General features: G+C 33.3%; 1 long non-coding RNA gene across 1 annotated transcript in view; it reads right to left on the bottom strand.

Moving 5' to 3' along the window:
* Positions 1–561: 561 nt before the first annotated feature.
* The window catches only part of LOC134737688 (uncharacterized), a 39,404-nt gene continuing 26,769 nt past the window's right edge, over positions 562–13,196 (bottom strand). Inside the window, exon 2 of the long non-coding RNA XR_010122832.1 lies at positions 562–2,484. This is a non-coding gene — a long non-coding RNA (uncharacterized LOC134737688). The remainder of the gene's footprint in view (positions 2,485–13,196) is intronic.

Genomic DNA, 13,196 nt, shown 5'->3' with positions numbered 1-13,196 from the left:
CTCTTTCAGTTTTCAAAAATCCTCATTTTCAGTAATATCACCACACACATTTTTGTATGGCATTTGCAGTATTAATCTGAGTGGATATTTCCTTTAAAATTGCTTTATTTCTCTAGAAAAACTAGAAAGCCAGTTTAGGGGTATAATTTAAATTTTAAAAGCCTTGTGTAACAAAAAATATTTACTGGTATATTTAATATGTTGGTTTAAAAAATATTATGTCTATTACATCTTCAAGAACAAACTATATTTTCTGTGGAATAAAACTGATTGTCTCCAATAATAGGATCTAGTTGTTTATTGGTAGTGTATTTCCTCCCCACCTCACCACTGCCAATTTTTATGGGAATTCTTATAAATGAGAAGATGAGATTTTTTTTCTCCTTCGTTTTTCTTTTTTAAGAATACAAAGCTAATAATAGAAAAAAAAACTTCTGATTTCCAACAAAACTGATGAAATAGCTTACCTTCTTTTCTTCTGGGTAATCCCTTTGTTCTGGTTAAAACTACAGAACTGTGAGTAATAAATAACTGGAATACACAAAAGTGAAATAGGGATTGTACTGGTATCCAAAAATAAATTTATTTATGTACAGAATTTGGTTGGTTTATATATTTTATACATATACAGAGGTCAGAAGATTTATTAGCAATTCCAGTAAGTTTTGCTATATGAATAATACACTCAGGCAATTCAATACATATTCTTGCCTATGTTGAATGATGGACGGTTACATTTTACTGTGTATATATTTTGATGATTATATTTCTTCTCAAACAGTTCTAACCGGTTTCTGAGAAAGTATTTTCTTCGCCTAAATATATGCAAAACTATAATTAAGCCAACAGCACTTATAGACAAGCTGAATGGCTTAGGACAGTTGATTTTTTGTGCATCATTTTCTTCATCTGAATATGAGAGTTGTATATACAGTTTCTATACTTTCTACCAGCTCTGAGATTCTGTTAATTCTAATGAAAAATAAGAATAAAGACAAATTATACATTGAAATTCTCAAGATCATAGTGAATATTATGCAAGGTAGACAGGTACCTACATTTATCATTTTATTGGTGATCCTGCTTCTATCAAAATTCATGTCCCAAATTACTTCATCTACAAATATTCATGACACCCACAGAGCACAACACATTAAAAAATGGACTAGTGGACTGGGGAGGCCCTTCTGAGATGCACTGTCTCCTTTCTAAACATACTCTATTTTCTGGGGACATCCAGCATGGAACAGTAGTCAGAGGCCAAGAAACTACGGTAAAAAAACGGGGTGGGAAAAGGGGAATGAGAGGAAGGAAAGTAAAATATAGAATTGTCAAAGAGATAAAATCAAGTGGAAAGTGTGGGGACACAGGAATGGGGCGGGGAATAGAAACTAACTGGGAAATGGATTCAGCGAGGAATCACCTACAGCACATCTTCAAAACTGGGGGCCTGATTCACTGTCAGACGCAGAAATGTCTTCTTCCCAGACTCTGAGCTACAGTAGCCACATCTTTAAATTGCCTGACTCCAACAGCTGATTTGGTTGCCACCACATAAATAGAAATTATAGCTTTCAACCCTTCATTTTATCTCTCTTACCTATAATCCTCTAGTTCCAGTCTGTCTGACCACTTGACAAAGGTTTTTTTCGTTTTTGTTTTGTTTTGTTTCAACATTAGTGCAGCATTGGGGGAACACTTAAATATGTTTTACACATAGAGAACAGTAGACAGCCCTGGAAACCCTAGATGAGAAAAGATATATCCTGCTGGGAACATAAAATGACACACAGGACACACACTAATGATTCTTGTAATTGAGATTGTCATGTGTCTTATTAAAAGCCATAATTTACCTGGAGGTCTTTCTTGAAAAAAAAATGCAAAGATGCTTTACAGATTTTACTTAAGAATGTTTCTCAAAGCCTTACTGATCTATTTTCATAGGTAAGTTGTTTGGTTAGGTCCTTCAAAGGGCTTCAAGGTTTACTTTTATATTTAAAAAGAGTGAAGATGAAAGCTATTATTTGAACACAGCATTGCATTCAGTGGCACCAAGATGCTTATTACAAGTGCCCTGATGAGACAGTCGAAGCGTCTCATGGAAGCCAGTCTCCTCTAATGCGTATTTTGGTGCCCTGTCTGCTGGTTCGCCTAAGTGATGTGGCATACATTTGATGAAAGGACAGTAAATGACATCAATTATAAAAGACATCTACTAATGAGAGGAAGAAGAGGAAGAGAGAGAGATTGAAAAAAAGGAGAAGAAATTCTCTGCAATGGAAACAGCAAAGCACTTTGATTGAACTAAAAGAAATGACGTACCTTAATCATGCCCTAATTTTAGGGTACCACCAACCAAGCTACTCACTCTTCTTTGGAAAGATGACGTGTTTCTTCAACTTCTGTACAACTGTCATTGAAGATTTAAATCAATCTCCCTTCAGTTTCCATCATTGATTGTTGGTAATTTTGCCAGGATCTCTGTACAAAACAAAACAAAAAGATATTATGTGAAACTCAGGTCATGCTGAGCAAATTAGCTGAAATTTATTTTTATCCTCTTATGGGGATGTTTTCCAGTTCAACAATCCATAAGGATCTGCCAACTTTTCACATTCTAAATTTTCTCCTTTCTAGGGCTACTAATTTGGTCGCAGAAAACATATTTTTTTCTCTATAAATAAGCTTTGTCAAATAACAACCAGAGATTAGTGAAAAGATAAACTAGTTTTGGATATTTCTGGCATACTAATTGAATATAAGGTCCATATTTTTTCTCAATGCATATGCCATGCGTAAAGACACTTAAAAATATTACATTAAATATTAGCATAATTGTTAAGGAAATCTAAGATTTTATTCTCATACATCTTATATAAATATACTTGCCTTTTAATCATCCAGTATCTCTGAAGAGACTTTATCTACCTAATAATAATAATATTATTTTATGTTAACATCGTTCTTCTAGTCTATGATAATAAATTTTCAAATAAGAAAATATTAAATGTGATTAAGCAGTGTGGTTTTCCCCTTTCAATTGGGCTAAATAAAGACAAACAAATCTGTTTTTTTTCTTTTCAATATTGAAGTATAGAATCCTGATATTTTGCTTAAAAAAATACTGTAAGAGACTGCTTAGAATTTATAAGTTTGATGACCTTCTTAGGTTAGTCATTACATATCTCTCTGCAGGAATGCATTTCTATTACTTTTTTCTTGAACATTTTCTATATTACAATACGTTTTATTCCCATGATATTCTATATTCAAAGCTCTAGAGACTGCTTAGGAAGCACAACTAAAGAGGTGTGAATGACCCTGTTGGCTGAAATGCAAGGAAGTGTATTGAAAAGCTTCACATGTCATCCAGTGCTGTTCTTGCCTTCCAAGGCAGAGGCAGTGCGCTTGGCAGTCTGGGAAAGGGCATAATCTTCCCCGCATTTTCTGGCTGGATTTTTGGGTCACTCTGGTTCACACTGGCTCACTCAGCTATTCTGTGTACATACACTTACTAGTGAAATGACTAACAAAGGAAGGGTGAGTTAATATCAACCAATCATGTAAACATAAATAAATAAAGCAGATATACTTTAAGAAATTAAAAGTCACAGAGTATCAGATTTAATTTTATAGCATGTGAAACATTCTGAAAAGTGAACAAATACACAAATCAACTGGTCTTTGATGTAGTGACTACATAGCTTTGGACTGATTTATTTTACTGTATTCACCAGGGACTTCCTGTCCTTATTAATACACTGAACTGTTCTGCATATTAAGCTTAAAAGTTTTAAAAGACAACAAAAGTACTGCACACTCCCTTCTACTCCACATATTAGCATTTTGTAGTCAGTGCTGGCTTTGTAGATTTAGTCCCCATTTTCTTCAGTTGGCAAAATTCTTCATATTACAGACAGGTAAACTAAGGCTCTAAAACTCACTAAGATTTCAGAGTAGCTGAATAGGGCTAAAAAGTCCAAATTCCCAAACCAGTGCTCCCATTTGATAAACAAATAGATGAATACTCACTTCCATTATTTTAATATCTCAAATGAAATATTAATTTTATTAATTAATATTTTAAACACCTTGGTTAAATACTCCATAGTATTCTTCTTAGATTGGAAATGATACTGAAAATGTATCCTGACATGAATGCTGCTCTGAGACTTTAAGGGTTTGTATAAAACATTTAACAGACATAGGGTTTACCTAATATTCTCTTTCCTTTCAATTTCCTTTCAATTATCTCTCATTAGATTATAAAGTAATTTCTTAGTCTCTTTTCTCTGTCTGATCCTCCTATTGACCAAAGAAATTTAAGAAATTCAGGAGCTTGGAAGGGGATGAGAGTGAACAAAGTGTGTTCTCAATTTTTAAAAAATTTGTTTTAAAACTTTCTTTTTAATTAAAATATCCCCAGTGCAATTTCTTGGTCTACTACTCCTGCCAGCTACTATTAATTATACTTTCACCTGTTAAGGGTCTAATACTCTCTAAAACATATTAAGCCAAGTTTTCTGTAAGTATTGAGCCTATCTGTTAAGAACAAAATGATACTGAATGGATTTGGGTGAATATGTAAGCGGACAGGAAGAAAAGCATAATCTTCCTTAGTAAATGACAAACTTTGTCTCCCAGTTCTAGGCTTTGTACCTACACACTGCCTAGTGTGGTGTGGAGGCCGACCAGACGGCCTTCACTGTTAGATGCCAGAAGAAGGGACTGCAGAAGCCAAGGCCCTGGGCACACAAGCTAAAACTTGCATGCTTGGCAAGGCTCAGATGCCAGGTTTGAATCTCTAATAAACCACTCGCTGCCTCTCCAGTAATGATACCCTGGGGCTGCTGGGAGGGGATTCTTTTTATAGGAAACATACTCATAAGGATTTAATATTATCTTTCAGAACCCTTTGATTTAATGGTTTTAAAAAAAAAAAAAATTTCCCCCTTATTTTGTAGACCCTGTGATGTGAGCCAGTGTTAATTCCTAATCCAACAGTAGTATATAATCAACATCTCTCTACTGAGCTCAATATTCCTTTTCCTTTTTAGCCGTGTGCTTAAAAAAAAATATCTTGCCACTGAATGTCTTTTTACAGACTGAAAAGACTTTTAGGTTAAACAACATTTGTTAGGCTTTGATGCAATCAAATGCAATTTCAATCTTGAATTATTCAGCCCTGCCTCTCTGAAATTGCACATATGTGTCAGCTTTCAATTTTTCTCACTAGTGTTTTACACATGAAATCTATTTTCACTGAGAAAATGGAATCTTTGTGTCTTTGTCTCTAGGAGCGCTGCTTTCAGGCATGTTCTGGCAGGGGCTTTGACTGTCTAGGCACTGGGGGAGGGGCCTGGCAGTCATTTGTCAGCTTTTCTTGCATCTGTAATTTCTGGCCACTCAGCAGTATTAGAAGGTCTTAGAAAGGGGGTGAGGAGGGTGCGGGGAAGAGCTTGTCATTGATGAAAGCCAAACCCGGAATCACTGCCCAATGTTAATGACCAAAGAGAGAAGGGAGAGTCTGAAAAACTTTTATTGTGCTTTAATGAAAAAGACTTTTTGGAAATGGCTAATTTACAAAATTGCACATGGTAACATTTTCAGATCTCAGTTTAGAAAGCCCCTGTCCATATTGTGTTACCGATTTCATTGCTTTTAGCTTGGCAAGGGCTCATGAAACTATTTTAATTTTCCACCAGTGGCTTCTGGTTATTTCTGCTCTTATTTCCTCGTAACAAAACTGACAGCCCAATTAAACAGCTGCATTTTTTAATCTGAATTTCCCCCATAACTATTTTGCTTTTCTTCTAAAACTTCCAGATGTTTTGGTTCCTTTATGATTTTAATGCATGCGAGTATATTTCTTCCCATTTCAAACAGAGAGAGAAAGAGAGCTAGAGGGACTGACCAGATGTTTCTATATGAAAAGCTTTGTAATATACCAATAATCAGGTCAGTATTTTTGTCTCTTTATGAGAATATTTACATTAGAATACATCTCATTGTCTTTCAGCACTTTACAATTTGAGTCGATCTGTGCAACTTATTTTTGTGGGCCATTAGATTTCAGAATTCACATTGTGATCTGTTAATTAATCCTTGTGGCAAATGAAGAAAGTAACCAACTCTGTTATCTCAGTATCTAGTAACAGGGATAGAAGCTGCTGTGATTTGTTTCTTATTACTTGTCTTTTTCCCCCCACTGTGGGAAATAAGAAGTTGTAGATTACGTGAAGCAACAATGTATTTAAATTCATTTTCCAGGTTTGTACAAACATTGACAGAATCATCAATATCTTGCCTTGAAGTGTCTGGACAAGAGTTTAAAGAGTCTCTTGTATATTTCAAGAAAACCTGTTTCCCATAATTAATAACAGGAAGCCTGGTAAACAGACTTTTGCTGACAAATGAAACTGAAACAGTAACATATACACAGAAACATGGGAAAAGAAAACAATGCAGCATTGTATGGTTATTTCAGAAGAGTAGCTCAGTTCGGATACACTTATGCAATACTCACAGAAAACCTCAAAGTCCAAGATTATTAATTATATATTTCTGACCATGTAAACACATACTTGCAGAGTACAATCATTTATCCCACTGCTTACTATTTGAAAATGATCTCTGGCTATTTAGACATTTAACATTTAGGCAGATAATCATTATTTCCTGGAATATAGATTTTCCAGACTATCAAGTAAACATGAAGAAAGACAATCTTTAAAAAAAAATTATTATAAGATTGTAAAAGTCCATTCTTGATGCATACTTCTGGAAATGAAATGGGAACATATAATAAGATAATTTTGGTGTAAGTTTTTTTTTGGGGGGGGTGAGGAATGTATATCCAATTTGGGGAGCGTATATTTATGAGGTCTCAGGCACACCAAATGCAACAGTCATTAATTAGACAGTTCACTGTGCAACTTGACCCACTTGTGCTTAAAGCTCTGGACAATGCTTCCCCTGGAAGTAATGGGTCTTTATCTTCCAATTGTATCATAGAATGGGAACTCTCTGATCCCAATATTGACCTTGAAAGTAGCAAACTGAGGTTATACGTGGTGTCCCTGCTTAGAAACATTGAGTTTGAGTTTAAAATTTTTGTTTTTGTTTTCAAAAAAGAATTAGCTGCTTATTTACAGTTAACTATTAGGAATGAATTGCTTGATCCTTAAGTGACTTTTTAAAATTACATGTTAAAGGTGATTATCTGAGAATGGTTAAATGTAAAATAAGCTTAATCAGATATTTATTTCTGTTTATTTTAAGATGAATAAGACAATAAGCAATGAAGGGGGAAATAAGAAAATGCTTTTGTTTTATGATGTATTATATTGCACATTAAAGGATGTATTTTGACGATTCGAGAGTAATAAAGAGACCTAAACTGTGCTACATAAATAGAATTACTTGCCTTCTTGGTAGGCTCTCGTAAGTCGTATCTTAACACTAGAAAAATGAGAATGGAAAGTGTCCTGGGTGGTAAGGGCAGCGGTTTGTGTCATGTATAATATACATTCATACAACTGACTTAGGAACTAAAAACCAAATTTATTATTTTTCTTAACCATATCCGCAGTGGACATAAATTTGAGTCAAGGAAGTTACACTCAAAACGGAATAGGTCCAATTACAAATAAATAACACTTGTTTCATATTTTATATATACCTGAGTGAAAGAGAAGTACATATGACACACTTTAACTCCGGAATCTTATATTTATTGTGGAAGTTGGAATCAACCAAACAAATACTTTGAATTTAAAGGAACAGTTGAGTTGGAATAATTATCAGAGTAGACACTTGCTAATTGCAAGAGAAAGTAAAACATTTCCTTGGCTGTAAAATTTCAGTGAGTTTGTAGGTAAGCAAGAACAACATGCAAAAACCTAAAGTGATGAAAGTGTACTTATCTGAATTTCTGTTAAGTATAGGATGGACTCTATGTATTGTTTTTTAGGTATATATTAGTTTTGGGGGAAGCTTTTTGGGAAAAAAAGTGTTAATGAATCCTAAATTATAAGAAATGTCAACAGAGCTGTCATTTGTTAAATCCTTGTAGAAAGAAAAGAAAGCCAATCAGGTTTCTTACTAGAATTATGCTATTTGCAAATTGATGCTTTGGAAAATATAAAATGTCCTTCCAAAAATTTTAGATAAAAGTCTTCTCGGAAAACTTTTAAATATAAACTAACTTTTAAGTAACAATCATAAATTTATATTAAAACGAGGAGGATATCCAAATTTAAAATAATGATTTTCACAGGCAGATTCATTATCATACTCTCATTTCACAATATTTAAAGCTATTCTTGGAAATGGTTTATCATGAAGACCATGTACATGATATGACTTACATTGTTTAGTGATATGATCCCAGAGCCACCCCAAATCTGGTTACACTAATTTCTCAGGTAGATTAGGTTGAATAGAATTCCCAATACCTGGTAGGAATAAAATTTCTCCTCCTTTCTTTGGCTCCATGAGAGCACAATGTACTAGTCTTTAGATGAATCAAACAAGAAAAATTTGGTGTATATATTTCAGAGAACACTGAGCTGTGTGTATAATTGTCAGAGCATCAGTAAATTATCTTGCTTTTGTAGGAAAGTACTAATGAAAGTTTCATTTCTTGAAAATGAGATCTGGAAGAAAAAATATTATTGACCACAGCATTATACATGCCATTGAACTTGGACAAAGATTTTAATCAAAGAGCTAAAATATATAACGCAAAGTTCCAAGTTAGACTTGTTTAAATGTTCTCATAGTAATGTCTTTTGGTTCAAGTGGTTTGTATATGGTGTATAAATTTCATTTTTGTTTGCTCATCCTATCATAAACACACGTTTGGTGATTTCTCTAGTATACTGTCTTCTAGTTTCCATTTTCTTTTTAGTAATCTGCCCCAGAAAACAGTAAAAATCTGCATCTTGACTTCTGCCTTTCCCTCTATTATTAATTTATTCATTTAGTTAGTCTTTTGTAAATTTCGTCTAACAGATATTCTAAAGGGATAAAATATATGGGTATAAGTGGAAACTGGAAAAATTATTTCTTGACTACTTGGTGCCTTCTAACACTTTCAGTAGCTCCTATAATCTATCTGATACCTAGTAAATTTCCAGTACAAGCAGGGTAATTTCTGTTGTGAATGTCAGGTATGAACAGGGTAATCCCCATCAACAGAGTTTGCTGAAGAGCAAGGAAACAGCGTTGGTACAATTCTTTGACAGAGAATTTAGCAGTTTCAACACCTCCCTTCCTGCTCCCTTTTAAGAATCATTGTTATCATCAAACAAAACTCTAAGACTATTTCAGACTTCCCAAAACAAGGAAGTTCTTTCAAACTCCAACCAGGTTTCTGGAGATCTTTTTGTCTTGCATTGTCGTGTGCTTTGCTTAGAACATCCCAATATATTTCCTGTCATTGTCATCATTCTAAACACTGCGACCTGTAATACACGCTGAGCCCACTGGAGGAAAACATGTTATTTTGTTAATAATGTGCTAGCAGTAGAAATTATTAAGATTGAAGAGCAGTTTTTAAAAATCTATTCAAATGTGAATAAATGATGGTTTTGATAGGACCTACATTAAAGTAACAATTACAATTTCATTTGTAGCATAACTATAGGTCAAGGCTGGACATGCACACTGACTATAAATATCAAGAGTGCTGATTCTTCTGTCGTAAACAACAGAACATGCCTAACATATAAAAATCAACCTTTTTATTTTGGCCTTACAATAAAAAACGAAATGGTGAATCATTACTGCCATCCAATTAGCATCCTTTTTTCTAATTTCTCACCATTTACATGTCTTCTTCCTTCAAAGAGAAATTAAATTCGCTTTGCTAGAGTGTAAATTATGTTTATAAATTCAAATTTTGTAGAGCAAAAGTATAACATTTGTCTTGGTGGTTTAACAAGTAGAATATTCATAATATATCCCATCCATAGTATATTCAGAAACGAATTTAGCTCTGCTTTACAAAAACTACAGATATTTAAAAATAAAAATAATTTTGAAGTATAGCTGCACTTTTTTGTTGTTTAAATGAGAACTCAAATGATATTGCTTGAGAGAGTTTCTGACTTTTAAGAACCCATGGATTTATTTATAGATTACTCAGCAAATGTAAGTATACATTATCAATTTGTTAAATTTTACTTGCTTCTAGATAAAGGGTTTATTGAAACCTTAAATATGTTGTATAAATTCTCTATGAAAGGAAATTAGAACACTGTATAAGCAACTTTTGGGAATTGATGCTCTTCGATTCTACATTTCTGTTCTTCGTGGGTTGCAATATCTCTAAAGTGTTCAGTTCACTTTTATTGAAGTGTGATAAATAGGCATGTCAAATTGTATACAGAGAATAGAACACAAATCAGCCCTGCCTGTTTCTGTTGTTTCTTCATTCTCTAAATAAGTATCCATTGCTCATTACAAATAGGGTATGTGCCCTTTTATTTGGCAGGTCTTACTTCTTCATTGACTTCAACATTTCATGGGATGGCAATAGAATCAACAGCCATTTATATATCTGGGAGGAAAGATTTATTGGACAGAAAAACAACATATTTTCTTTCCTTTTTAGTATATTTTGTACTTTCTCTTATAAATTCTATGGCAGCAAGTGACTGAGTGAAACTTGGTATACAAATTTTAATCTTATAATTTCAGATAACAAAAATCATTCCTTTAACAATGTTTATTATGCAAAACCATCAATATTTATTTTTCATTATGCACAATACAGTTTTTATTATACATAATGTAGCAATATTTTAAAATAGTTTGCTCATAAAATTAACACCGTAAATAAAATTTATTGTTTGTATATTATAAAAGATAATGTTACATTTTATACTATGTTACTAGATTTTTATCTATAATTTCAAGAAGAATTATTCGGTTGTGGTCTTGAAGCTCTATGAGAAAATATTTCTTATGCTAATTATAAGCTTAGTAAACTTAAATATTTGAGATATTTGTGGTTTTGAGTGGCAGAGTATTTTTTTATTATTGTTAATGGGATTAGAAAATTCTGAACTTTGGAACCTAACAAAACAACCAAATAACCATTTCTTTGTACTCTGTCATCATATTTACGATGCTCATTGGAAGCAGAACAGAACAACACTAAACAGAAGACAGAAGATGATACACTTCAATTTCTACTCTTACATAATCTTTTGAAAACATCTAAAATTTGCGATCAGGGTTTAAGCATGCCCGACTTTCAACAAATGCAATTTCCAAAAAGACAGGGTTGAGCATCAATAACTCTGACAGGATAAATTATTCCACTTTTAGCAAATCTACGTGCATCCATTATAGCACCTTTTTAGGCAAAAAAAAAGAAAAAAGAAAAAAGTGACTTTTTCCTCTTTCATTGGAAGGAAACCTAGCATATAACCAATGAGACGACTCCCAGTAAATATGCAGTGCCATCTTGATTGCTCTTGGTGACTATCCATACTTAAACAGAGACTGTTCCTTTCTGTATTTTAATAAATCCTTAATTCTGTTTCTCATACTCTTCTGTCTCCCATACTTATATTTGCAAATTCCCCTATGATCAAGGATTAGCACAACACTGAGGGCTGAAATGAAAAGAAGGATCTAAGAGAAAATACCTTGAAAGAGACGACAGAACTCATCTTTGATGGAACAAAGAAAAGGTTAAAAAATTCTCTTTGGACACCTGAAAAAAATGTTTTCTTTTTTTTTTTTTTTTTCTTAGAGAATAAGCAATTGGTGGGAGTCACCAGATTATCAATTATTTAACCTCTCAAGACTAGTGGCAGGTTTTTCCTTTCTTATTTAGCTTAAATGATTATTTAGGAGTTAGGTCCTCAGAAAGAAAGGATTGTTTCCAATTCTCTGTTATGTTTGTACCACTTAGCCAGAATATCATGCATTTAGGGGCTGTCAATAAATACACGATGCATTAAATTCTCTTTGCATTTCCAGAGGAAGGGGGAAGGGAAAAGAAATAAGTGAATGCCTGACTCAAGAGACTGAGAGTCTATTTGAGTGAGGTGTGGGTCTAGTGGAAATCTGCAGAAAAGAATCTTGTAGAGGAAAAATGACTCACAAGTATGTGAGGGGGAAGACTTTTTAATGTCAATGTCCATATTTCCTGATCAAAGTGAGGGTATTTGCATCATGTTCTGGCATTCTAAATATAAAAGCAGCTAAGAATCTCCAAGAATCCCTTAAATTCTTATTCAAGAACAAGAAGAAATGAATAGGTTAGAACTCAAATATTATAATAAAAAAGTATTTTCTAGCGCAATAAAATCATTACAATAAAACTTGTTAGCTGATTGATTAGTGTTTTAGAGTGCTGTAAATGCATAGTAACTGAAAAATGTTTCAGAATTTAAAAAATAGGTCATTGGTTAATGATTCAGAATAAAGAAATATGTGAATGGTCAGGACTAACAATAAAGTTAGACTTTTTCTCCTAGAAATAGTTTGTTAAATGTTATCTTTAAGTATGCTTTTTAATAATATTTATGCTTTAAACACACATATTTAAAAACAAGACAACACAGAAAATATCACTAATAGGATGTATTTTCCCCATAGAACGTGCTTGTTAAAATTGTTCAAAAATGAATTATTGCATGTTTGTGTTCAGCCTAAACAATGCAAAACATCGCTAAAATCACTACACTAATCTTTTGAAAATAAGATGCTAACAATTTTTTATGAAGCTAACCATTTAAGTCAATATTCAGAATTTTTCCTCATGCTAAAAATACGTTACATATTTTAAATCAAAACTCCTCTTGAATATGCAGAAGAAAACTGAGAACAAAATGTGAAATTTAGTAGAAGGAACAGTAGCTTTGGAGCTCTGGGATCTGTCTTGACTTGTGACACAAAGCATGTCACCCAGGCCTCTCTGAGAGATGGGGTTAATCCTAACAGATGAGCTCCCTAGAGAGTAACTGTGAGAATAATTACCATTATAAATATGATATAATGAAGTCCTCTCGGAAAAGATGCTCTTTACATCTGGGGGAATCTTACTTGGTAAAGTCTTATATAATAATTTGACCTTCACTCTAACTTAAAATACACCAGAATCCAGCCACTTCTCACCACCTCCACAGCTGCCACCCTAACACAAGGCACCTGCACCTCTTGCCTGGATTATT

This window comes from Pongo pygmaeus, chromosome 1, assembly GCF_028885625.2.
Source record: "Pongo pygmaeus isolate AG05252 chromosome 1, NHGRI_mPonPyg2-v2.0_pri, whole genome shotgun sequence".
Classification (NCBI taxonomy): domain Eukaryota; kingdom Metazoa; phylum Chordata; class Mammalia; order Primates; family Hominidae; genus Pongo; species Pongo pygmaeus.
The sequence above is the reverse complement of the archived record's forward strand: the minus strand, read 5'-3'. Positions and strand labels throughout refer to the sequence as shown.